The 25,304-nt window shown below is 42.9% G+C and overlaps 1 long non-coding RNA gene across 1 annotated transcript in view; it reads right to left on the bottom strand.

The window, feature by feature from the left end:
• Positions 1 to 2,097: 2,097 nt before the first annotated feature.
• Positions 2,098 to 25,304, bottom strand: part of LOC138405938 (uncharacterized) — a 60,931-nt gene continuing 37,724 nt past the window's right edge. The window contains exon 3 of the long non-coding RNA XR_011239599.1: positions 2,098 to 5,956. This is a non-coding gene — a long non-coding RNA (uncharacterized lncRNA). The remainder of the gene's footprint in view (positions 5,957 to 25,304) is intronic.

Here is a 25,304-nt window from a genome sequence, read left to right as displayed (position 1 = left end):
CACCGATAAGTAACTGTACCCGCAACATACACATGCATGTACATTATGTAAACAAAGATACACATGTGCACACACACACACACACTGGTTATGTACTTAAGTGAGCTCATGACATGAGTGCAGAGGTGGCAAAAGTACTCAAGTAGAAGTACATACAAGATACTTGTGTGAAAATCGTAAAATTAAAAAAGTACAAGCTCTAAAAAATATTGAAATATTGTCCAGGAAGAAATGTGTACTATACTGAATGTACCATACCGTGTTGTTAGCACTTGTCATGGACAATCTCTCCAAATTGAGTCTCCTGTTTTGAAAATGTAAGGAGTAGAGAGTACAGATATAGGTAGTTAAAGTGAAATGAAGTACTGATACTTGTAAAATCGACTTAAGTACATTAACATAGTATTTGTACCTGGAAGAATACACACACACTGATGCGATGACACACACCTACAGGGAAAGTGTCCTCAGCTTTTGGTATCTTGGGTAAATCTGTTTGGCAGAAGTTGGATCTGGCAGAGCAGCTTCTCCATGACGAATAACTCTGAAACTAATGAGTTCATCTTCCACTGCTCTCTCTCTTCACCCCCCTCTTCTCCACTGCTCATATTTGGTGCACTATTATTCTCTCTCTCTCTCTCTCTTCTCAGTCCTGCCCTCTGTCACAAATCTGTCTTTCCCCTGAGCAAACTCCCGCTCTTCGTGTTTCTTTTCGCTCCTGTCTTCTCTGTCGCCCCTCCTGGACCTCCTCTCTTTACCTGCACAGATGGTTTCAGTGACTCCTCTGAGTCTTAATTATTCCGTCAATTACTGTGGGAAAATGTGCAATTAAAGTGGACAGTTACTCCGCGCCTCGTGGCTCCTTATTTATTAGGGTTACACCTGATTTCAGGGGCTCGGGAGCTTTTTTCCGATGCACCATGCCGTCTTCTTTGTCTCCTTTAGGTACGTGTGGGGACATCTTGGGGGAATTAGCACATTTTATTTCCCCAGCCTGTTTCTCAGTAGGGATTCCCACTAATAGATGAAATAGTATTGTGAGCATATGGCCTATAAACAATTAGATGTCACTGGATTTCTTTTTTTTTAGCATTAAAGCAAGAGCCCATATCAACATAATCATTCAGATTTTGATGTGTTTTCCTGATGTGCCAATCTTACTCAGGCCCGCTGTGTTCATTGCTCACTTTGCTGAAACCCGCAGAGAACATTTCCCTGGGAATGAGTTTGTCACATCACGCACTGTGGTGCAACCAAACACTTATGTGCTGCGTTAATCCGTTGGAGTAGTGTTCTAACCCGACGTCGGGGTCGGTGGCTCTCCCTCTGCTCTTCATTACAAGGCCGTAATCCTGACGGCGACACTCCACACGCAGGGCAGCGAGGAGACAGAAGAACGACAGGAGACCTTGATTATTCACCAAGAGCCCAAAGCAAACACTGCAGCTGCTACGGGTGGGTGATGTTGACAACTAGAGCAGAGCGTGGGGGCTTCAGACAGGGAGAGACATCTACAGATCTACTGTACAGTGAGAGGGATAAGTGATATATGTAATTGTGTGTGTGTGTGTATCTGTATATTAGTGCTAAATTAATATCCAGCTCACTGATGTGCACAGAAAGAGAGACAGAGACAAACAGAAGGAGAGACGGGAAGGGAAGACGTGAAGAGGATGCTTGGCTGATGAGGAGAGGGAAGACGAGTGTTGTGCATGGAGAAAAGACTCCGAAGAGGAAGCTAAGGAGAACAGCAAAGAAAAAAAAGAGAGAAGTAGGAGGAAGGGGAAGAAAGAGAAGGAATATGAGTGAAAGATTAATAGGGAGAAGACGGAGATGGAGGATGGTGGTGGAGTGGAGTGAAGGGCCTGTGGCGCCACTCTAAGTCATCCTAACCAATGAGGACCTGGATGCTGAGGGGGCTTGTTCACAGCAGGCAGCTGCTAGCACATCATTTTGAAAACTCCCTCACATCCCTCTTCCCCCTGCCTTTCCTGCCACCCCCCCGCTTCCTTTTGCTTAGATTGCATGTCACTTATTATAAATAGTTTATTTTATTTGTTTTATTGTTGGTCTCTTAGTGGCTCGATGTGAGGCTGCTGACTTGGGTTGTAAAAGAGACTCTAGATCGTAGTGGGAGTAACTTGGATAAAAAAGGTTATTAGAATAAAAAACATAAAATCCTCCCCCTCTTCTTTTCTGTCCATCTGTGTCTGGCAGGATGTACAGGGTGGAGGCCTCTTCCTTTGCTCGTCAATGAAGAGATGAGAAGGAAACTAAGAATAACACAATTTCTGAAATAGTTTCTCCTTCTTCTTAGGTGAACATTACATTTTAAGTGTACAATATATATCTTAAGCCGCTAGGGGTCTCTTAATCAAAATAATGCTAAAATACCTCTTATGATGGTGTCGTGAAGCAGCGTAGGATCATGGGAGTTGTTGTCTTCACCACCGTTGCCAATGAAAAACTACCTAATGCAACTTTTTATTATCATTATTCAAGAATAATTGTTATAACAGCAATGTATGCATTTTTATTTATCACCTTTGTGTTTTATTTACTTTGCCAGTATAAAGTTTATCCACTGGGTGACACTTGCCACGTTTTGGATTATTTAGACCGTGTTCATAGCGTCTGTGGATCAGAGGCAGAGGTTAAAACAAACAGTTCACCTTGCTTACTGAACTGTTTGATGGATGAGTGCGTCATATGATGGATTGTGTCTTATGACCTGATGCACATTGGCTGTGCAGGAGCAATAAAACAAGTATCAAATAAAAAGGTAATGTGTGGACGATTGTACGTCACGCTTCAAAAAGTTAAACAATGCTCTAAGAGGAAAGACGTGATCCAGTACAAGTGACCACTTGGCCAACTGTGTGTTTTCCTTCTTCATAGCATACTAAAAGCAGCATGAATACAATCAGGGATTTCTCTGGGTTTGAAGATTGTTGGAATTCTGGGTAATTTAATTACACAAGTCATCAAAATATACAAGATAGGTCTTGTCACTTTAGACATAGTAATGAAGAATTGTGACCAATTACAAGCCTTTAAAAGTTAATTTTGAAGAATATTAGTGTCCTGATGGAAAACAAGTTGACTTATCTGCATAATTGTTGAGTGTATATACAATCTATATAAGACATATTGTCAAGTCTTTGGTGGCAACTTCAGTCTCGTCACACGGATTGACAGGTTGACAGGGGCCACGCTGTGAGTTCACTGCGGTTTAAAGTCCAAACTATCAATCTACTGAAGTTCAATAGTGAGATAAAGAGGAGGAAATGCATTGCACACTGATAATTCACGGTTAATGGGAAGAAAGGAGAACAACAGGGAACCTTATCAGCAGCGTGATGTAATGTTTACCGGCTTTTTAATTAATTATGAAAATTAGCCAAAGCGGCAGGCACACTGAGAAGTGAAATCAGATCTTTACGCTTATCGCAGCCTCGCAGCACTCGCAGCACTTTGCCGTGTGCTATTTGAATGACATCTCATGCAGAGCACCCACGGTTCCACGCACTGTCCCTCACAGGCCCACGCATACAAACCTGACGTACGTTTGCAAATATATTTAATTTGCGCTGACAGACACATTTAAAAGCATCCACAAATACACATTGAGGCTCTTAAAGTTTGCTGATTGACGGTAATGCATGCAAACATTTAAAAAAAATAGCACAATACCGCGGGAGACAAAATGCTATTGATTGGATTTACAGTTTTCATAGTGTGAACAAAATTAGATTTTGCACTTTGATCCTTGAATGATGACAGAGTACTCCTCATTAAATTCATCTGTCAGAATGGACGGCAAATGCGAGCGTGCCTCATCTATATTTGTAAGCATTGATCTAGAAAAATAAAATAGGTGAAGTAACACAAACAGGCAATTACTCCCATGCCTGACATGACATTTCTGTGGTGTTGGTTTATACGAAACATATCTTTGTTTAGTGTCTCCAGTAATCACTCGCCTCAGTGTTTAGTCCTCTAGGAAAGTTTTTCTCTTTTCTTTTGCAGAGGAAAAAAACAATCCCAGGCAGTGAATATGTGGGCTGCACATGAGAGTATAGTGGTAACACCGCTGTAGTGCCATTGTCTCAGTTTGTTGTGTTTATCAATAAGTGTGCAGCGCTGGAGCGGGGAACCTTCTCTCTGTTCGGTCTTCATTACTCATCACACACTGTTGGTCCACCTTGGAAGAACCTGCGTCTCCAGCTGGATTAGGGAGCAGGATAGTTTTGAAAGTGTGTGTGTGTGTGTGTGTGTGTGAGAGAGAGAGAGAGAGAGAGAGAGATAGAGAGAAGCTGCACTGCCAAGTTTCCTCCTGCTTCTCCAACTGGACCTGTGTGTGGAGAAGAAGTGCAAAAGAGAAACGTGGACAAGACAGAAGGTTGTTTTTTTTTCCTCCTATGACTTCGAATCAAAGGAGGGGAGCCAGGAGACATGAGGTGTCCGTGGGGAGAGGCAGGATTAGTTGGATTAGCCCAAATGCACCGGTGGTAGTGCAGGGCCCTCCCTGGACAGACAGGCAAACCCTGGCAGCTGGGCCTGTGTGCAGGAGCCAGATGAACGGGGCCCAGCATTGACTGGGTTCAGCTCAGAGGGGCCTACATCTGTTATATCTCTCCTCCCTGTGTTTCGCTATCGATGATAGAATGGACAAGCTTTCACTGTCGGCTGCAACGATTTCTAGTTTGGGTTCACGAGTCGGTCGTTCACCTCCTCTTCCTTCCTGTTTTCAGTTGAGTGCTTTATTGGGTCCTGCTGGTAACGTGTTATGAATTTGCTTTGCATAATCCGATTCTCAACAGGCAGTCCAGATATGGAGAGGAAACACTATTAGTCACTGAATTATTGGAAATATATGCAAGGATAAATAATGAATAAAGTTGGTGACCTTAACACAAAGCAGTCATTTATTTGGTTGATCAGCCTTGTGAGACTGCATTAATTCTACACTGGCATTGCACCCCACACTCATCTGATTTAACATAGTGTTTCCTGCTCAGGACATTAAATTTCCCTTGTTTTTTACTGCTTTTCTCTTCGTTCTGCTTTATGTATATTTTTTACACTGGCATTTACAGTGCAGCTGCTTTGTTGCAACACATAATTCCCATACGTCCTCTACGGCAGCATGTGCGCTGCACACTGCACAACTTAAGTACTGTATATCTATACGCTTCTTGTGTGATACAGTCTTGGCATTCGTTTCTCTGCATGTTGCCTCCAGGGTTCCCTGCGGAATAGATTTCCTGTACTGTATACAGAAATCACAGAAGAGGGGAGGGGAGAAAAGAGAACAAAACATAGGGAACAGAAAAGAGCTAGCAGGAGAGCAGAAAGAGAAAGAAAGCGGTGAAAGGATGGGAGGGGAGCAATTAAACGAGTGTGGGAGCAAGCTAAAGTGGGAATGAGAGAGAGGGACATGTGGAACTGTGAAGGAGGGGGAATTGCATGTTATTAGCCATGCTGGTGTCACATTACAGCACCGCAGAGTTTGTAAAGTGGCGAGATAACTCTCACCTGAGGCCGTACATCGCTGCCATCATTCACAAGGACAGTCATGCGGCGAGACTAATGCTGCTGTGCCTACTGTTACCACTGTGCATGCATGTGTTTGTGCAGCTTGCATGCATTCATCTCTGTCCCCGCTGTTGACAATGTGTGTATGTGCATGAATGTAGTGCGGGTCCAGGGTCATGGCCACAGAGGAGCAGCTCTTGCTTGCAGGCCTCAGCTGGTCTACAGGAATCAAGGAGCGGCCCCTGCTGCTCGTCATTAATTCTCCAGCCTGCGTGGTGTCCGAGGAGTCAAGCATGCTCCGTTATTTATCTGCTCCTCCGGTTATTCCCGGCGAGGGCTCCCCTTTGGTCCCTGGTTACACCGTGGTCTCCGTAAGACCGCGGTCTTATTGTTGTTCGGCGCTGTCTTATCTGCAGTCCTGTCAGGAAAGACAGAGGGAGCAAGGGAAGAGGGGGAGGAGGTAGAGGGAGGGAAGGGACAGCGAGGGGCAGGGTTTTACCCAGATTGTCTTCACTCCAGTTTTCGAAGAGAGATTGAAAATAAAGAAGCAGCGTCTCATCCCTCGGCTCAAATTCTCCCGGTTAATGGAAACTGCCATAAATTTGAATGCAGATTAAAATATTTTTTCTTGCCGTCTCAGTGTCTTGGATGACAACTTGATGAAACAGTATATCACACCCTCAGATGTAATGCCCTGCTGAATGCATGTCAGAGGTGGTGCATGTAGATTTCATACAGACATATTATTGAGACTCACTCCTGCAAGTGAGCGTTCCCACCCATGCCTTCATGCTGTTTGACATGAGCTGCGTGCACTGTGTGTGTGTGTGTGTGTGTGTGTGTGTGTGTGTGTGTGTGTGTGTGTGTGTGCATGTGTGTGTGAGGGAGACAAAGACAAAGCCACAGGGGAGGAGAAAGGAGGCATTAATAGAGAATGGCTGTGACTGTTTGTTACAGTACATTACAAAACATCACGGCTCAGTTATCAGAGCCTCGGCAATGAAAAAACGACAACAGCACACACACACACACACACACACACACACACACACACACACACACACACACACACACACATACACACACACACACACACACAGTAATCACATAGCAATCACACAGCTAAAGGGTAATTGCACATAGGAAAGTAAAAGTGCTGCGGCTCTGTACAGTATGTGAAGCACGTACTGATACAGGAAAAATGACCTCTACGCTCCATGTTCACCCTCACCTCTTTTTGTCTTTACTCTGCCAACATTATCACCTGCCTACTGTAGTGACGGCGAGCTGTAAGCGCTTGTTATTTTACACAGCGAGGCTCGGAGCACCCTGAAAGCTGCCCTGAGAGAAAAAAAAAGGGAAAGCATGGAATCACTCCCCCAGCAGGGTAAAAACTAAACAGACCAATCACAGCATTACAGAGCCCTGAGGATCACGACCTGCTTCCTGCTCCTGTTTACAGAGGAGGCGAGTGAGATTTACCTCTTATTCATAAACAACCTCCAAGTCAGTTTTATTTCTTTTAAATTTTAATGTCCAGCCTTGTTCTCCTGCTCCGTCTCTCTCCTGTAATGAGTAGCCTGATTCCAGTGATGCTGGTAAATGGTGGCCCAGTTTGTCCCCCCCCCCCGTCCTCCTCCCCCGCGCTCCCGCCAGTGAAATTACAAGTCGGTTACTATAGAGACGTGTTTATAAATGCGGTTTACGGCTCCCTTTCTGCCCTTTCTTTCACTGCATTTACCTCCTCATTCCCCACATCCCCCTTCTCCTGTAACACCTTTCTTTCCTCTTTCTTTCTGTCTTTCTCTCCATTCGTTGGTTTGTTCCTTCACCTGCCTATTCATCCATCCATCCATCCATCAGTCCAACCACTGTTATTTATCCATCTATCAATAGTCTGATGTCCGTCTGTCCATGTGCACGTTTGTTTTTTTGTCCTATCTTTCTCTCTGTCTTTCTATCAACTCTTGTCCATCCATCCATCCATCCATCTATCTATCTATCCATCTCTTTGTCTGTCAGTCCATACATACATCTGTCTATCTATATTCTTTCTTTCTCTCTTTCTTGTCTGCTTCTGTCATCTTTCTCACTGCTTTCTCCTTCATCTGTCCCTTCCATCCACTTCTTTTGACCCTTCTCTCTCTCTCTTTCTCTCTCTCTCTCTCTCTTTCCCTCCCTCCCTCTCTCTCTCTCTCTCTCTCTCTCTTTGTTGAAATCTCATTATTTTCTTAATTTCCTTGCCGGCCTCCATCAGCCTGACTTGATATGCGAGTCTCATTGCACAGAATTAAAACCTAATTTAACCCAACACTCAAAAAGGCTCAATTCAAACAGCCTCCTAATCCAAGGTGTTTACAAAACCATCGGGCTGCCATCTTTGTCTGGCTCAGCACCGCACGCTCCTCTTCTGCTATGATCAGTAACTGTAGGGCTCTTCTTTATGATAATGCGTTTGTGTGGGTATGAGCCATACATCATTGTTTGCAGAGCACCCTTGTACCTTTGTGACCGGAGAAGTAACGTAAAGGAAATAAAAGGTGTGGGCTGTCCCTCTGCGCCCTCATGAAAGTCTAATGGAGCGCTGATTCATTCTTGTGTCTATCCGAGAAGACAATGGACATATAGGTGTATTTATACCACTCAAAGTAAAGTGCTGCTGAGGCTACAGTTTCACTCCTACTGGGTTCATGTGTGGAGGGGGAACTAATGCACAACAAAGGGTTACGCTTCGTGTAATTACGCAATAAGCAGCCTACCTCCACCGGCTGCAGTTTACTTTTTAAGGTTCTAAGCATTTGTTTTAAAATCACATTTACTGGTCTTGCAGTGAGAGTCATAATGCAGAATTTAAGTTTAACAATGAAAAGAACTACTCCCATAAAAAAAAGAAAACACAATAAAGAAAGACAATTTACCTAAACTATGCTAACCTGAGGGGACAACACCTGTTAGGACTGTTGATGTGGCCGACAGATTTTCGTCACTGATGGTGATTGTCTCTGTTCTGGTCATTTCAGTATAATGTCACTCGTCTCTTCAGGCTCGGGGAGTTTGCAACAGGGAAGATTTGAGATGACTCCGTCTGTCGGTCTGGCTTTAATCGTTTTTTCTTTCTGGCAACGTCACACACAGACAGTTTGGGTCTAGGCGGTCTCCTCACAGCACCATCAAGAAATATGTGAATATCCTTTCAACAGATGCTTGGATATTTACTTGTAAATTAATACACAGTTATTGTTAGTATTGTTTTACATACTTATCTCTGCTTTTGATTAAATATCATAATTTAACTTCATGGCGTATCCGTCCCTCTCCCACGAGCCTTTTCTTTGTTTTTTACTTTCACTCTCATTATTTTATGGATTGGATTTTTATGATTCTCATTGAGCACACTCACCCTTAATCATCTCCTCATTTTGTTTTTATACTTGTATTTATATTTATATGTAGCTGGAGGAAAACCGTTGAAAGGAAACGTTGAAACGTGGTAATAAAAGAGTGAATCCTTTCTCTCCTATAAAAAGAAGGACGGTTCTCTGAATTCTGGTCTATTTAGAATATTCTGGAAAATCTGTTAATTATTTCCAAATCCATGCGTCTATTATCAAAGTCGTAGATGTAATTTAAAAAAAGCCCCTTGTTTCATTCTCTCAGGCCTTTAATTAAATCCAAAAAATGTTTGTCAAGTTGTAGAATAATTTAAAATTGGATATTAGAAAAGATTTTAGCTGTCAACTTTAATTGAATCTGCATTGTAAATGATTTCAGTATGATTTTATCAGTAATGGAGGAAGTACTCACACATTTTACTGAAGTAAACATCCAAAACGGTCAAAAATTTACTCACGTAAAAGTACCACATTAACTTTTCTCTACTCTGTGCTTGTATATTTTGTTGTATACAAGAATAGTATTTGTCAGGCTCTAATATTATTGGCCTACTCTGATTGGATCAATGTGGATGAATATGTGAACATGTTACGTGATGCTTTTTAAAAATTGATGGAGTACAAAGTACAGATATTTGCTGATATATGTAGTGGAGTAAAAGTGAAAAGTACCTGAAAATAAATAGACTTTAGTAAAGTACAGTGACAAAGCAAGTTTTGTACACAGTTGCCATGCATGTGTGAGTATACCACACAACTACATAATGGGGCCCATTCAACAGAGATCCATAATTCAGTGTGCGGTGGATTTAACTGTGTGCAGGGGGAGTAATGTCTGTCTGTTTGTGCGTCTGCCTGCATCATATCTATGATTTAGTCCGTCTTGTCATGGCTCCACCATTCCAAGAATCCATATTGGCACGGCATAAAAAGCCTGTCTAACACCCAGGCTGGTTAGATTATACTGTACAAGACAGCGGGACCCGTTGCCGTGACATCGATGACACGACGTGTGTCACCCCACCGCCGCCTCTCTGTCATTTAGCGGCATGGTGCTCCGTGTGGGGGGGGAGGGCCCTGCTGTATTTCTTGCCTGCTCTCCTTCTCTTGGATGTGATGAGGTGCAGTAATATAAAAGAAATGACTCGGTGGCAACTCATCTAATATGATTTGTGTAGGAGCTCATAAAACCTCGCCAAGCGTAACTTTAAAAGAATGAAATGGAAGGGCCGTGTTGATTCGGCTCCCTCTGTCGCATTGCAGGGATCGTAAATGTGTTTAAAATCAGACTGCGGGACCAGGATTTTCTGTGAATTCCTATCAGAGCTAATGGCCACCGTATCAGTTTGTCATAAAATGTGTAAGTGCACAATGTGTGTCACACTTTGGTTGCACAAACGTCTTCCTGAGCAACTCTCCTTCAGGTTGTGTCATCCTAAAAAGAAGCAGTGAGCTGTCTGATCCCCCCCCACGCTCCCCCCACCCCTGCAACCACTGTGGAAATAAATAATAAACACATTTAATTAAAATGAAAATGTGCCGCATTTCTGCGTTAATCCTAATTTATTCGCCTTAATTGAGCTTCCATTTGCTTTGCCAGTGGTTGGCAGAAGTGTTAATAAATAAGCCATTGTCTCGATGCCATGAAGCATTTAGCTGAGCAAATCCTAATATACTGTAGCACTTCACCTGCCTAATCAGCACGAAGAAAACTCCTCAATGTCACAAACTTCTACACGCAACACACAAACACACACACACGCTCATGCATGTCTGAGCTACACACGTGTACAACCCGCACCAAGGCAATTTTTCTGCAATAATTACATCCTTTTCATTTTGGAGACCTACACCAACATTAATTATAGAAGTATAATGAAATCATAGCAGAGTACGTGTTGTATAATGCACTGTGATAATATTTTCTCACTCCTTTATCCTTCTCCTCGCCCAACATTTGGTCAGTGTTTGGACAATCGATGTATTTGTCCCTGTGTTCCTCAGCTCTCTGTGTTGCTTATTAGTGTCGTTTGGTGAGAGGATATCTCTACTCCCCCTCCTCGCTCCTCATCCTTCCCTCCTCATCTCCTCCACTTAACTGTTTTTCTTTTTTCCTCCAGATGATGAAAAGCTAGTTTTCTTTCTCTCAGGGCTGGAATAATCTTTTTTCCAACTCAGGGATTTAATTGCAAGTTAAAAGTCCTCTTCTGAGTCTGTCACCGTTCTTGAACTGTGCTCCTTTGTCTGTCACCACACCACCACTGAAGTCATCTCTCCCTCTCTCTCTGTCTGGGTCTCTCTCTCTCATTAGCCAAGTTTTCCCTTCATTACCCTAATGTCACAATTTTGTCTCTTTCTTCTTCTTTTCAGAAAGTGTAATTGGGCCTTTGCGTGTTGGTGATTGCCTCTGTATCCACTGCATGTAAAATCACGAGGAGAGAAATTTCACCCTGGGCATATTTTCACCGTTTCTTAACCTCCCTCATGGCTGGCGTGGCTCCCTGTTGGGACACGATGAATGATTCTGGATGAGTGGTAAATTTAGACAGCACGAAGGGAAGGGCTGAAAACTGCAAATTTGTATCACACCCTTTCTCTGCCCCTTCCGAATGTTACTCAGGCTATAGTAAAGACAGGCCAGCAAAATATTATGCCTCACACACAGGAAACTGTATTTATTCACAGCATCTGATTAGAGTCCTTGTGTTTTTCTAGGGGCGTATACATCACATATCTGGTATATATTTATATATATCAAGTTGCATGGGCCTCTTCCATGTGGCCCCAGGCGAAGCATCTGCACACATCTGCAGAGAGCACACTATCCCCCTTTGCCTCGTTATCTTCTCCAGAGCTGCTTAGTGATTTATTTACCTGCTCGCCAAATGCCGCTCAGGCAACAAAAAGGACAAGGAGAGAGAAAATGGAGGGAAAGAGACAGAGGAAGCGAGAGCACAGGTGATGAGGGGACAGGTGATGAGAGAGGCAGGAGAGGGGAGAGAAAGGAGGCAATGAGTGAGGGAGAGAGTGTTGGGGAGATGATAACATGCAGAGGATGAAAGGAGCAGGTGGACGGACACATTCAGTCGTCGTTTACAGGCTGACAGGAGCCAATGAAGGAGCTGGCGAGAGGAGGAGAGGAGAAAACGAAAATGACATGAGTGAGATTTACTAAAGTCAATGTGCGCCACTCTCACCTCTAATGGGGAGATTTGATTTAAGGAAAATAAAATCTGTGAGGATGCCACTTCACGTTAGTCTGGACCCTGTCATTGCTGAGAAGACATCGCCAACAGCTGAGATACCAGGTGGTGGGACACAAAAGGTATTAGCCAGCGAACAGCGAGTGGATTGTGTCAATAAACTCCACAATGGTAAATTAGTTTGCCTGCATAAGTTGACATACACTGAAGGATAATTACATTTTAGTGACAAGTTCCACAGAAAATGGACATTTAGAAAAACATTTTCAGAAAGCGATAGGAATAAAAATTAAAATGAAACACTTCTGTTTTTCAAGGTCCATGAATCATTCTGTGGGAAATTAGTTAAACTGTCCAATAATGTCCTATATCACAATGAAGAAAGTGGATCATGGGTCATGGCTGCTCACAAACAAACAAACAAACAAACACAAAGATGCAGACAACAACGTCACCTCCTTGGCAAAGGCAATTATGAACATTTTCCAGGGCAAGTTTGATTACACCAGTAATCATGGTTATCATTGAGTGATTATTGAAACATTGATTAGTTTATATCATCAATGATGATCAAATCACAAACACATTATGGGGAGATTTATTTTTATTTTCTATTCCTCACTCTGTAGTAATGTGCAGTATCTGAATTTAGCTGAAAGTTAAGTTGAAAATTAATAATTGGGTCCTAATTGATTTTATTCTACTGTAATTAATTTTAAGTATTAGTTTATTGTGTGGAATCTGTACATGTGTAGTTAGAGGCCTTAAAATCTTGTTGACAGATCTTAAGTTGTTTATTCAACATTCAGAAAAAGAAATATATTATGAGTATGTATTTTTATTAAATCTTAGACCCTCAGCTGATATACTTCATCAGAACTGTGAGAATGTGGTTTGATCACATTTGATTGACGGCGACTAAGCAACCAATTAACGATCATCAGAATCCAATTAAAAAATCGACAAGAATATAGAAATTTGCCATGTAGGCAGTAAATTTAACCTCGTAGCTCATAATAAAGGCCTTTAGCCAATTTATATATTAAGTGTAAATAACGACTTCATATTACAGTGCACATTCCAGGTTATTGTCTCATATATCATAATTAAATTAATATAGTGTAGTTATTGTTTGCACTGGACACAGGTCACAGATACATTTACTCTTGTCAGTGTATCATTAATTGGTTTATTGTCCAAAATGTTTTAAATTGATAGTGTACATTTGTGGCATAAATGAGTGTTTCATTCATCTTCATAAGTATAATTACATGTTTATTTATATGTATAAAGTGCACTCGTATTTGTATTGGTGCAGTTCAATCACAGTTAATCAAAACTAATATGTATTATCTTTAAACTTGTGCTCAATAAGTGGGTTTGTATAATCTATAATAAATGTGTGGATGCAAATGTCAAACTATGTGAGACAATATAATTGTTTTATATTTTCTTATTAGTTTGTTGCTAAACAGACTTTTAATGATAAACCTGCAGAAGTTACCTTCCTCACCACGCTAACCAGTACATCTCTATTAAAGCAGATGGGGTGGCAGGGAGCGCAGGCCTGCCAAGGTCAACCCCAGGGTACACAGAGATATCGGTGCCTGTGAGGCAACACTTTTATCCACCGCCAAGACTCAAGCTGCTCCCTGGAGCTCTGCCGCTCCTCCCTATGCCACCCTCTCTGTCCCCTCTGGTTCTGCAGGCTTAGCTAACTCAACCGTGTAAGCACATCTCCCCCACCGCTGGAACCAGCCTTCGTGGGGGCCCTCGCTTGCTTTGCCACACAGCGTGCACCAGGCACGCACCGCCGGTTTCACTGGAAGCCAGACAGACATTCATGGAGAAATCCCCCTGCAACCACCCTCCCGTGATCTTAGCCCTTTCCCAAACCAGCATGCTGGTTTTTCCCTCAGAGGTTCACTGCCAGTCATGTCACAGCCAAACCATAAACCACCTGAGATCTCGCTACCACATTCTACTGACTCCTGTGTCTGCTGTAGTTCTGGGGGGAGAGGCCTTGTTTAGCCCGATCAGGGTTTTCGAAGCTGGAGTGCTAAATGACCCCCTTAATGTCACCGGGGGGAAAAAATAGGCAATCTTTCAATTTGGCATGAGCCGGTCCGTGGCAGTAAGGCCAGAACTTGATAGAGTGTGGAGGTTTTAAGCGGCAGGAAACCTGGTGACCTTTCCCTGTTTTCTGACGCGCTGACTTGGTTGCCCTTTCGAAAATGCTAATACCAAATGGTTCTCTACAAAACAGGTCCTCTGAGAAGGCCCTCGGCGTGTCGAATAAAAAGCAAGGAAAGGCGACCACGAGCGGTGTGTGTTCAGAGGGCACTGTGTCAAGTTCCAGGGGTTAAAGCTCTATGTAACGTGACACTGGCTGCATTATTACAGATGGCACTCCTTCATGCCAGAGCAACTTTTCGTGAAATCACTTGAAACACCTAATTAAGTTCACGCACAAAAAACAAAACTGTCCCCCTCTCAAAAGTGTCAACATCTGAAGGGCCAATTTAGAATTTTTATGGAACAGTTATGATATCTCCCTGCAGCCTGCTGTTTAAGATTCAGTCAGTTTCATTTCTCCACTGAGGAAGTATTTATTTCCCTCCTTGTTGCACCTGCCAAACCCTGCACATGGCACATGGCTGCTGAGTTTCTCGAGCTCTGCAAAAAAAACCCCAGAAAGAGCAACTTAATTATCTGCAAATTTATTCATTCAATGGGCCAGAGAGGTGTGCGAAAGGCAACAGAAAGCATAATTATCTTAATGGAAGACTGAGATGCATGCCCTTTGTAACACAAGCACCTCTTAACAGCCAAATCAATAGCACACTATGGCTGTGCCCTCGGCCCAGGAGTGGATCACCTCCGTCTCCACTATCGAGCACTGATGATCATAATAAGCTGCTTTGATGCAATTCACATAACCACGAGTAATGAGGCGTCCTCAATCGAGAGAACGCCATTACCTTCTCCACCTCTCTTTCTCTTTCCCTCTTTCCCTTCCTCTCTCTCTCTCTCCATCTGCAAAGTTCAACATTAATGTAGCTAAACAACTTCCTCTCCGAGCCTCTCCGGGGTTTTAAATCCCACTCAGTCGCTCACTCTCCCCCTTATATCTCTCCGTTCCTCTTGCGGTTTGAGTGGCATTTTTCACAAGATCAATTACCATATGGAGAAATCATCACATCTCGAATTACTCTGTAAAAGTGTAGACGAAAGTAGAACAACAGAGTCCTGACAACCGCTTCTGGACAAGTGTCAACCCTGTCAATTATCAGCCAATCTGAGAGGCAAAGGAAGGGGGGGACTTATTCTTCTAAAATGGTTGCTGTACATCTGATGGGTGTATTCAGTTTACAAACAGATGCAGCGCTCCCTCATCAGGCTCGTATAACTCCATATAAGACTGTGTCAGCTGTGTGTCACTGGGCTATGAACAAGTAACACTGATTGCTCGGCTCATTACGCCTCGCTGGACTTCTGACTAACAATACTCCTCTGAGGCACTGTACTTGGCCTTTGTACAAGTGCTTACAGCGCGGACTGTGTGGCTTGCTGAAATCGCTCTCTGAGCATCAGCGGATTCCCCTGTGGCTCATACTGATGTTCACAAAAAAAAAAGAGAGGTACAAAAGCTGGGAGGTAGCCAGGTGAAGCTGGGGGGATTGAGGTTGAGGAAGATATTGCTTTGTGACTCTTAGTGGGCAATGCTGTCAGTAGAACACGTGAGAGACGTCCTAATATTTTGGCGACGTACGTTCTGGCCGTTTCATGTGTTGTCCTCTGGAGCAACACCTTTATTACTATGTTGGCAGTGCTGAATGCATTTGCAGCCTCTGACGGATGAAGGTAGACTGTGTGATGCAGAAGTTATTAGTCTCAAAGCACTACTCTCAATTTATTTCATGTCACAGGCTTTGCTTCTGTCCAACCTAACAGCTAGATGGAGGAACAGCTCGCTAATTAAACCCAGCAGGAATTACTGCACTGACACACGATTCAATTCATCAAACTCTGCAGTCTCTTGCATTATTACCAAAGGTACTGTGTCTATCGATTGTCCAAACACTGACCGAGCATCATTTAAAGATATAATATGTATCAATTCCTCATTAAAACGTCTGAAACAATGGCGGATCTGGGATTTTTCTAATCCAGGGGCCATAAAGGGGCCACAATTGGCAGTAAGGGGACAATTATATGTTTAACATCCATCTACAATTCCTGATTCAGTAAGATGCATATTTAAGTCACTGCTTGTTTCCTTTTAGCTCTGTAACTTTGAGCAAAGCCACACATCATTGAATATATCCTGACAATTGCTCCTTGTTCAAGCATATTGTGATTTTCAAAAAAAGACTAATTGTCATATTAATTGTTAGTATTGTTAATATTCTTGGCAAATGATAATAAAACATATGATATGGTGCAGAATATCCTTTTGTATGTTACACCATCCAACATGTTTCCAACAAAGCTCAAATCCAGAGAAATCGCCAGTTTCATTTAAGGTAACGTAGTGGATCGCGATTATTTGTTGCCATTTGCTGCATAATGTGATTACTGTAATCATGAAATGCCCAAGTCTCTATGACTTTCAGAAAAAAGTTATTGAAGAATATCTTGATCTCCAGTGGGTTTTCATCCCTAACGCTAACCCTAATCACAATCCTAACCCCCATAGGGTGAATAACTCCGCGCTGCTGAAATTTGCGGTGGTTGCGTGGCAGGTTACCCTTTATTAATCCTGAAATGCTCAAGTCTCTATGACTTTCAGAAAAATAGTTATTCAAAAATATCTTATACTTTTTTAAAAATATTTGGTGGTTTCACCATTTCCGAAGGTCGTAGAAGCTCGGGGATGGTCCCAATGGATCGGGCATAGTCACATTAGTGGAGATAGAACCAACATCCAAGTCTCTATGACCTTCAGAAAAAAAGTTATTGAAGAATATCTTGATCTCCAATGGGTGTTCATCCCTAACCCTAATCACAACCCTAACCCTCATTGCAACCCTAACCCTAATTCACCATAGGGTGAATAACTCCGCGCTGCTTGCTCGAAACGTGCTGAAATTCGCTGTGGTTGCATGGCAGGTGACCCTTTATTGATCCTGAAATGCTCAAGTCTCTATGACTTTCAGAAAAATAGTTATTCAAAAATATCTTATACTTTTTTAAAAATATTTGGTGGTTTCACCATTTCCGAAGGTCGTAGAAGCTCGGGGATGGTCCCAATGGATCGGGCATAGTCACATTAGTGGAGATAGAACCAACATCCAAGTCTCTATGACCTTCAGAAAAAAAGTTATTGAAGAATATCTTGATCTCCAATGGGTGTTCATCCCTAACCCTAATCACAACCTTAACCCTAACCCTAACCCTCATTGCAACCCTAACCCTAATTCACCATAGGGTGAATAACTCCGCGCTGCTTGCTCGAAACGTGCTGAAATTCGCTGTGGTTGCATGGCAGGTGACCCTTTATTGATCCTGAAATGCCCAAGTCTCTATGACTTTCAGAAAAAAAGTTATTCAAAAATATCTCGTACTTTTTTTTTTAGATTTGCTGGTTTCACCATTTCCGAAGGTCGTAGATGCTCGGGGATGGTCCCAATGGACCGGGCATAGCCACATTAGTGGTGATGGAACCAACTTCCAAGTCTCTATGACCTTCAGAAAAAAAGTTATTGAAGAATATCTTGATCTCCAATGGGTTTTCATCCCTAACCCTAACCCTAATCACAGCCCAAAAACCAAACACTAATCACAACCCTAACCCTAACCCTTCCAAAGGTCGTAGAAGCTTGGGGGTGGTACCAATGGATCGGGCATACCCACATTAGTGGAGATGGAACCAATTTCCAAGTCTCTATGACCTTCAGAAAGAAAGTTATGGAAGAATATCTTGACCTCCAATGGGTGTTCATCCCTAACCCTAATCACAACCCTAACCCTAACCCTAACCCTAACCCTCATTGCAACCCTAACCCTAATTCACCATATGGTGAATAACTCTGCGCTGCTTGCTCGAAACGTGCTGAAATTTGCGGTGGTTGCGTGGCAGGTTACCCTTTATTAATCCTGAAATGCTCAAGTCTCTATGACTTTCAGAAAAATAGTTATTCAAAAATATCTTATACTTTTTTAAAAATATTTGGTGGTTTCACCATTTCCGAAGGTCGTAGAAGCTCGGGGATGGTCCCAATGGATCGGGCATAGTCACATTAGTGGAGATAGAACCAACATCCAAGTCTCTATGACCTTCAGAAAAAAAGTTATTGAAGAATATCTTGATCTCCAATGGGTGTTCATCCCTAACCCTAATCACAACCCTAACCCTCATTGCAACCCTAACCCTAATTCACCATAGGGTGAATAACTCCGCGCTGCTTGCTCGAAACGTGCTGAAATTCGCTGTGGTTGCATGGCAGGTGACCCTTTATTGATCCTGAAATGCTCAAGTCTCTATGACTTTCAGAAAAATAGTTATTCAAAAATATCTTATACTTTTTTAAAAATATTTGGTGGTTTCACCATTTCCGAAGGTCGTAGAAGCTCGGGGATGGTCCCAATGGATCGGGCATAGTCACATTAGTGGAGATAGAACCAACATCCAAGTCTCTATGACCTTCAGAAAAAAAGTTATTGAAGAATATCTTGATCTCCAATGGGTGTTCATCCCTAACCCTAATCACAACCTTAACCCTAACCCTAACCCTCATTGCAACCCTAACCCTAATTCACCATAGGGTGAATAACTCCGCGCTGCTTGCTCGAAACGTGCTGAAATTCGCTGTGGTTGCATGGCAGGTGACCCTTTATTGATCCTGAAATGCCCAAGTCTCTATGACTTTCAGAAAAAAAGTTATTCAAAAATATCTCGTACTTTTTTTTTTAGATTTGCTGGTTTCACCATTTCCGAAGGTCGTAGATGCTCGGGGATGGTCCCAATGGACCGGGCATAGCCACATTAGTGGTGATGGAACCAACTTCCAAGTCTCTATGACCTTCAGAAAAAAAGTTATTGAAGAATATCTTGATCTCCAATGGGTTTTCATCCCTAACCCTAACCCTAATCACAGCCCAAAAACCAAACACTAATCACAACCCTAACCCTAACCCTTCCAAAGGTCGTAGAAGCTTGGGGGTGGTACCAATGGATCGGGCATACCCACATTAGTGGAGATGGAACCAATTTCCAAGTCTCTATGACCTTCAGAAAGAAAGTTATGGAAGAATATCTTGACCTCCAATGGGTGTTCATCCCTAACCCTAATCACAACCCTAACCCTAACCCTAACCCTAACCCTAACCCTCATTGCAACCCTAACCCTAATTCACCATATGGTGAATAACTCTGCGCTGCTTGCTCGAAACGTGCTGAAATTCGCTGTGGTTGTGTGGCAGGTGACCCTTTATTGATCCTAAAATGCCCACGTCTCTATGACTTTCAGAAAAAAAGTTATTAAAAAATATCTCGTACTTTTTTTTTTAGATTTGGTGGTTTCCCCATTTCCGAAGGTCGTAGATGCTCGGGGATGGTCCCAATGGATCGGGCATAGCCACATTAGTGGAGAAGGAACCAATTTCCAAGTCTCTATGACCTTCAGAAAGAAAGTTATGGAAGAATATCTTGACCTCCAATGGGTGTTCATCCCTAACCCTAATCACAACCCTAACCCTAATCACAACCCTAACCCTAACCCTAACCCTCATTGCAACCCTAACCCTAATTCACCATAGGGTGAATAACTCCGCGCTGCTTGCTCGAAACGTGCTGAAATTCGCTGTGGTTGCATGGCAGGTGACCCTTTATTGATCCTGAAATGCCCAAGTCTCTATGACTTTCAGAAAAAAAGTTATTCAAAAATATCTCGTACTTTTTTTTTTAGATTTGCTGGTTTCACCATTTCCGAAGGTCGTAGATGCTCGGGGATGGTCCCAATGGATCGGGCATAGCCACATTAGTGGCGATGGAACCAACTTCCAAGTCTCTATGACCTTCAGAAAAAAAGTTATTGAAGAATATCTTGATCTCCAATGGGTTTTCATCCCTAACCCTAACCCTAATCACAGCCCAAAAACCAAACACTAATCACAACCCTAACCCTAACCCTTCCAAAGGTCGTAGAAGCTTGGGGGTGGTACCAATGGATCGGGCATACCCACATTAGTGGAGATGGAACCAATTTCCAAGTCTCTATGACCTTCAGAAAGAAAGTTATGGAAGAATATCTTGACCTCCAATGGGTGTTCATCCCTAACCCTAATCACAACCCTAACCCTAACCCTAATCACAACCCTAACCCTAACCCTAACCCTCATTGCAACCCTAACCCTAATTCACCATAGGGTGAATAACTCCGCGCTGCTTGCTCGAAACGTGCTGAAATTCGCTGTGGTTGTGTGGCAGGTGACCCTTTATTGATCCTGAAATGCCCAAGTCTCTATGACTTTCAGAAAAAAAGTTATTCAAAAATATCTCGTACTTTTTTTTTTAGATTTGCTGGTTTCACCATTTCCGAAGGTCGTAGATGCTCGGGGATGGTCCCAATGGATCGGGCATAGCCACATTAGTGGCGATGGAACCAACTTCCAAGTCTCTATGACCTTCAGAAAAAAAGTTATTGAAGAATATCTTGATCTCCAATGGGTTTTCATCCCTAACCCTAACCCTAATCACAGCCCAAAAACCAAACACTAATCACAACCCTAACCCTAACCCTTCCAAAGGTCGTAGAAGCTTGGGGGTGGTACCAATGGATCGGGCATACCCACATTAGTGGAGATGGAACCAATTTCCAAGTCTCTATGACCTTCAGAAAGAAAGTTATGGAAGAATATCTTGACCTCCAATGGGTGTTCATCCCTAACCCTAATCACAACCCTAACCCTAATCACAACCCTAACCCTAATCACAACCCTAACCCTAACCCTAACCCTCATTGCAACCCTAACCCTAATTCACCATGGGGTGAATAACTCCGCGCTGCTTGCTCGAAACGTGCTGAAATTCGCTGTGGTTGCGTGGCAGGTGACCCTTTATTGATCCTGAAATGCCCAAGTCTCTATGACTTTCAGAAAAAAAGTTATTAAAAAATATCTCGTACTTTTTTTTTTAGATTTGGTGGTTTCCCCATTTCCGAAGGTCGTAGATGCTCGGGGATGGTCCCAATGGATCGGGCATAGCCACATTAGTGGAGATGGAACCAATTTCCAAGTCTCTATGACCTTCAGAAAGAAAGTTATGGAAGAATATCTTGACCTCCAATGGGTGTTCATCCCTAACCCTAATCACATCCCTAACCCTAACCCTAACCCTAACCCAATGGGTGTTCATCCCTAACCCTAATCACAACCCTAACCCTAACCCTAATCACAACCCTAACCCTAACCCTAACCCTCATTGCAACCCTAACCCTAATTCACCATAGGGTGAATAACTCCGCGCTGCTTGCTCGAAACGTGCTGAAATTCGCTGTGGTTGCATGGCAGGTGACCCTTTATTGATCCTGAAATGCCCAAATCTCTATGACTTTCAGAAAAAAAGTTATTCAAAAATATCTCGTACTTTTTTTTTTAGATTTGCTGGTTTCACCATTTCCGAAGGTCGTAGATGCTCGGGGATGGTCCCAATGGATCGGGCATAGCCACATTAGTGGCGATGGAACCAACTTCCAAGTCTCTATGACCTTCAGAAAAAAAGTTATTGAAGAATATCTTGATCTCCAATGGGTTTTCATCCCTAACCCTAACCCTAATCACAGCCCAAAAACCAAACACTAATCACAACCCTAACCCTAACCCTTCCAAAGGTCGTAGAAGCTTGGGGGTGGTACCAATGGATCGGGCATACCCACATTAGTGGAGATGGAACCAATTTCCAAGTCTCTATGACCTTCAGAAAGAAAGTTATGGAAGAATATCTTGACCTCCAATGGGTGTTCATCCCTAACCCTAATCACAACCCTAACCCTAATCACAACCCTAACCCTAACCCTCATTGCAACCCTAACCCTAATTCACCATAGGGTGAATAACTCCGCGCTGCTTGCTCGAAACGTGCTGAAATTCGCTGTGGTTGCATGGCAGGTGACCCTTTATTGATCCTGAAATGCCCAAGTCTCTATGACTTTCAGAAAAAAAGTTATTCAAAAATATCTCGTACTTTTTTTTTTAGATTTGCTGGTTTCACCATTTCCGAAGGTCGTAGATGCTCGGGGATGGTCCCAATGGATCGGGCATAGCCACATTAGTGGCGATGGAACCAATTTCCAAGTCTCTATGACCTTCAGAAAGAAAGTTATGGAAGAATATCTTGACCTCCAATGGGTGTTCATCCCTAACCCTAATCACAACCCTAACCCTAACCCTAATCACAACCCTAACCCTAACCCTCATTGCAACCCTAACCCTAATTCACCATAGGGTGAATAACTCCGCGCTGCTTGCTCGAAACGTGCTGAAATTCGCTGTGGTTGCGTGGCAGGTGACCCTTTATTGATCCTGAAATGCCCAAGTCTCTATGACTTTCAGAAAAAAAGTTATTCAAAAATATCTCGTACTTTTTTTTTTAGATTTGCTGGTTTCACCATTTCCGAAGGTCGTAGATGCTCGGGGATGGTCCCAATGGATCGGGCATAGCCACATTAGTGGAGATGGAACCAACTTCCAAGTCTCTATGACCTTCAGAAAAAAAGTTATTGAAGAATATCTTGATCTCCAATGGGTTTTCATCCCTAACCCTAACCCTAATCACAGCCCAAAAACCAAACACTAATCACAACCCTAACCCTAACCCTTCCAAAGGTCGTAGAAGCTTGGGGGTGGTACCAATGGATCGGGCATACCCACATTAGTGGAGATGGAACCAATTTCCAAGTCTCTATGACCTTCAGAAAGAAAGTTATGGAAGAATATCTTGACCTCCAATGGGTGTTCATCCCTAACCCTAATCACAACCCTAACCCTAATCACAACCCTAACCCTAACCCTCATTGCAACCCTAACCCTAATTCACCATAGGGTGAATAACTCCGTGCTGCTTGCTCGAAACGTGCTGAAATTCGCTGTGGTTGTGTGGCAGGTGACCCTTTATTGATCCTAAAATGCCCAAGTCTCTATGACTTTCAGAAAAAAAGTTATTAAAAAATATCTCGTACTTTTTTTTTTAGATTTGGTGGTTTCCCCATTTCCGAAGGTCGTAGATGCTCGGGGATGGTCCCAATGGATCGGGCATAGCCACATTAGTGGAGAAGGAACCAATTTCCAAGTCTCTATGACCTTCAGAAAGAAAGTTATGGAAGAATATCTTGACCTCCAATGGGTGTTCATCCCTAACCCTAATCACAACCCTAACCCTAACCCTAATCACAACCCTAACCCTAACCCTAACCCTCATTGCAACCCTAACCCTAATTCACCATAGGGTGAATAACTCCGCGCTGCTTGCTCGAAACGTGCTGAAATTCGCTGTGGTTGTGTGGCAGGTGACCCTTTATTGATCCTGAAATGCCCAAGTCTCTATGACTTTCAGAAAAAAAGTTATTCAAAAATATCTCGTACTTTTTTTTTTAGATTTGCTGGTTTCACCATTTCCGAAGGTCGTAGATGCTCGGGGATGGTCCCAATGGATCGGGCATAGCCACATTAGTGGCGATGGAACCAACTTCCAAGTCTCTATGACCTTCAGAAAAAAAGTTATTGAAGAATATCTTGATCTCCAATGGGTTTTCATCCCTAACCCTAACCCTAATCACAGCCCAAAAACCAAACACTAATCACAACCCTAACCCTAACCCTTCCAAAGGTCGTAGAAGCTTGGGGGTGGTACCAATGGATCGGGCATACCCACATTAGTGGAGATGGAACCAATTTCCAAGTCTCTATGACCTTCAGAAAGAAAGTTATGGAAGAATATCTTGACCTCCAATGGGTGTTCATCCCTAACCCTAATCACAACCCTAACCCTAATCACAACCCTAACCCTAATCACAACCCTAACCCTAACCCTAACCCTCATTGCAACCCTAACCCTAATTCACCATGGGGTGAATAACTCCGCGCTGCTTGCTCGAAACGTGCTGAAATTCGCTGTGGTTGCGTGGCAGGTGACCCTTTATTGATCCTGAAATGCCCAAGTCTCTATGACTTTCAGAAAAAAAGTTATTAAAAAATATCTCGTACTTTTTTTTTTAGATTTGGTGGTTTCCCCATTTCCGAAGGTCGTAGATGCTCGGGGATGGTCCCAATGGATCGGGCATAGCCACATTAGTGGAGATGGAACCAATTTCCAAGTCTCTATGACCTTCAGAAAGAAAGTTATGGAAGAATATCTTGACCTCCAATGGGTGTTCATCCCTAACCCTAATCACATCCCTAACCCTAACCCTAACCCTAACCCAATGGGTGTTCATCCCTAACCCTAATCACAACCCTAACCCTAACCCTAATCACAACCCTAACCCTAACCCTAACCCTCATTGCAACCCTAACCCTAATTCACCATAGGGTGAATAACTCCGCGCTGCTTGCTCGAAACGTGCTGAAATTCGCTGTGGTTGCATGGCAGGTGACCCTTTATTGATCCTGAAATGCCCAAATCTCTATGACTTTCAGAAAAAAAGTTATTCAAAAATATCTCGTACTTTTTTTTTTAGATTTGCTGGTTTCACCATTTCCGAAGGTCGTAGATGCTCGGGGATGGTCCCAATGGATCGGGCATAGCCACATTAGTGGCGATGGAACCAACTTCCAAGTCTCTATGACCTTCAGAAAAAAAGTTATTGAAGAATATCTTGATCTCCAATGGGTTTTCATCCCTAACCCTAACCCTAATCACAGCCCAAAAACCAAACACTAATCACAACCCTAACCCTAACCCTTCCAAAGGTCGTAGAAGCTTGGGGGTGGTACCAATGGATCGGGCATACCCACATTAGTGGAGATGGAACCAATTTCCAAGTCTCTATGACCTTCAGAAAGAAAGTTATGGAAGAATATCTTGACCTCCAATGGGTGTTCATCCCTAACCCTAATCACAACCCTAACCCTAATCACAACCCTAACCCTAACCCTCATTGCAACCCTAACCCTAATTCACCATAGGGTGAATAACTCCGCGCTGCTTGCTCGAAACGTGCTGAAATTCGCT

This window comes from Paralichthys olivaceus, chromosome 20, assembly GCF_024713975.1.
Source record: "Paralichthys olivaceus isolate ysfri-2021 chromosome 20, ASM2471397v2, whole genome shotgun sequence".
NCBI lineage: Eukaryota > Metazoa > Chordata > Actinopteri > Pleuronectiformes > Paralichthyidae > Paralichthys > Paralichthys olivaceus.
Note: the sequence above shows the minus strand (reverse complement) of the source record. Positions and strands in the feature narration are given on the sequence as shown.